General features: G+C 38.0%; 1 pseudogene; it reads left to right on the top strand.

The window, feature by feature from the left end:
* The first annotated feature begins 140 nt into the window (after positions 1-140).
* Positions 141-1,010, top strand: LOC119594847 (annotated as a pseudogene).
* Positions 1,011-2,706: the final 1,696 nt, after the last annotated feature.

The following is a 2,706-nucleotide window of genomic DNA, read 5'->3' as shown; positions in this document are numbered from 1 at the left end:
TTGGCGACGAGAGCGAAAAAATCCACGCAGCGGCGATTTGAAGACCGCAGATCTACCGCAGATGCCCCAAGCAGCCGAGTGCAGACCCCCGCTAGCGATCAAGTGGACTCACCCAGCCGTACGTGCCCGATTCCGACAAAATGACCTCCGGAACACCGGTGTATGCTATCGTGGAGACTTTTTCTCCGAAGGTGACCCAGTTCAGGTCGGTGTCAGGTGGAAAGCTTGGATAGAAAGCTTCGAAAATTATTAAGCAGTGCTTGAAATAACAGAGCCACAAAAAATTAAGGTTTTTGAGACATCACCTTGGCAATAAAACCAAGGAAATATGTAAAACATTTCCTAATTATGGTAGTTTAAAAGCTTATGAAGCGATGGTTAGTGCACTGACCAAGCATTTCATACCACAGGTAAACATGTTTTATGAGAGATTTAAATTCCAAATAGTAAGGAAGGTAATGATGAATTGACAGACTCTTGGGTGACAAGATTAAGGAAAACAGCTACCTTGTGAATTTCCTGACCTAGAAAACAGAATTATTGAAGCCATATTAAATATCGCGCCAAAACCGCAAATTTAGAAAAAATTTATTAGGAGAAGATAAGTTAACTCTAGATAGATTAATGAACTGGCAAGGATAAAGGAAGCCTCAGAATCACGGGCTGATGCTTATGAAAAAAAGGTGTGAGCAAGGTGCAAGAAGGTAAGGTCCAAAAGAGCAAATCAAGTGAGGTTCCTAACAGACAAAAGCCAAGGACAACAGATCATAAATATTCTAGTTCACAGGGCTGCCGTGGGTGCAGTAGGGAAAATCATAGGCTAAGGATATTGACAATGTCCATTTTATGGGTAAGCACTATAATAACTGTAAGTGGAACCATTTTTGCTCAAATTGTACAAAAAAGCGAAATCAGATGCCCACGGAATGTAGTATATAAGACTGAAAGGGACACAAAGTCTGACTATGACAAAGTCTGACAAAGATTGGGCATTACAATTAAGTATCTAAATAGTAGTAGAAAATAATATATTTAGATGTTTAATAAAAGGAAAACCAGTTGTAATGCAGCTAGATACCGGGGCAGATGTTTCTGTTGCCAAAATATATAGCTAAGACAATTCCGGGTATTAAGAGCAGACAGCTGATAAAAGGGTAGAAACACATGGTTCTCATGGTTTTGGGAGTAATGGGTATGGGTAAAGTATGGGTAAAATACGAAGATCGGTGCATGATAATTTAAACCTTCAATGCTGTGAAGGAGAGAGACGTATGTCTCTTAGGATTGCAGTGATTGCTCAGTTAAATTGTTATTCCCTTATAAACCCCGAATTCTTCTCAGAAGGGATAGGTACAGTTGCAAATAGCAAAGCATCATTGCTACTGAAAAAAGAGGCAGTACCTAAGTTTATGTCCCCCCGGAAAATTCCCTTTGCATTGAAGCCAGCTGTGGAACAAAAAATTGGAAGCTGGGAAGGGAAACCTGGGAAAGGGTTAAATATTCTGACTGGGTACACCTTTTAGTGCCAAAAGCCAAAAGAGATGGTAGTGTCAAATTTTTTAGAGACTATAAAGTAACTGTAATCCACAATTGCAGATTGCACAAAATCCTCTTTCCAATATTCAAGACATGTTAGCTGCCATAGGTGATGTAATATTTTCAAAGATTGATTTAAAACTGCATTTTACAGTTATGATGGATTATAATTCTCAAAAGATATGTACTCTGGAGCACTCATTTTTGGACTGTTCAGACCCAAAGACTGCCTTTTTTGGGAAAAGCATCGAGCTCAGCTATTTGGCAGCAACCATGGATAGATATTTCATGCTCTACCAGGAGTATTTTGTTTTATAGATGACTTTTGATTGGAGGCAAGGGGGAAAAGGAACATCTAGAAAGATTACAAGCGTTTCAGATGGGCTAAAAGAAAAGGGAAATGAAACACACAAGTAAGTGTCATTTCTTTGAAAACTCCCTGTATTTGGGTTTTAAAGGGTTTGATGGAAAAGGTATTCAAAAAACAGATAAAGTTGGGTTTTAAAAAAGAAAAAGTGCCGGGAATGTTAAAGAAATACGTCTTCCTAGGGTTTGTAACCTTTTTCGAAAGTATGTAAAAAAATTTAGCTCCCATTGCTATCCACTGTAATTTGCCGCAAAAAATTTTCCCGGGAATTTGGTCAGTCGAATATAAAAGATGCTTTTGCAAAAAAAACTGAAATCACGTGATACATTTCTGGTACTTCAACAAAACTGTCTGAAAAATTAGTGTGTTACGCATCACAAGAGGGTTGGGTGGTTTTGGGTCAACGTTGGAAGATGGCATTTAAAGCCAAATTGCTTTTTTTCAGGTTGTTAAAAAAAGGCAAACAAAATTTCCTAAAATAAAAGGAAATTGGCTTTTGGTTTTGGCTTTTAAAGAGTTCCACATTCCCTTTATGGCAAAAAGCTTGACTTTAGTACGACAAAAACCAATGTTACTTTTAAGACGAAAAAGACTGTCTTAGCACTCGTCTACATAGATGGTCTAAAACACTACCGCCTATATTCACATAGATTGGGTCAACCGAAGATAGATTAATTCATTGAAACCAAAGACCGGATGAAAAAAAGTCTAAGTCTAAAGGGAAAAGGACAAGAGAAGTTATATTGGGGAGAAAAGGGTTTTTATAAATCATAATCTCTTAATCAAAAGGGGGGTTGAAGGAA

Source organism: Penaeus monodon, chromosome 34 (assembly GCF_015228065.2).
Source record: "Penaeus monodon isolate SGIC_2016 chromosome 34, NSTDA_Pmon_1, whole genome shotgun sequence".
NCBI classification, from domain to species: domain Eukaryota; kingdom Metazoa; phylum Arthropoda; class Malacostraca; order Decapoda; family Penaeidae; genus Penaeus; species Penaeus monodon.
This window is presented reverse-complemented; position numbering and strand designations above follow the sequence as displayed.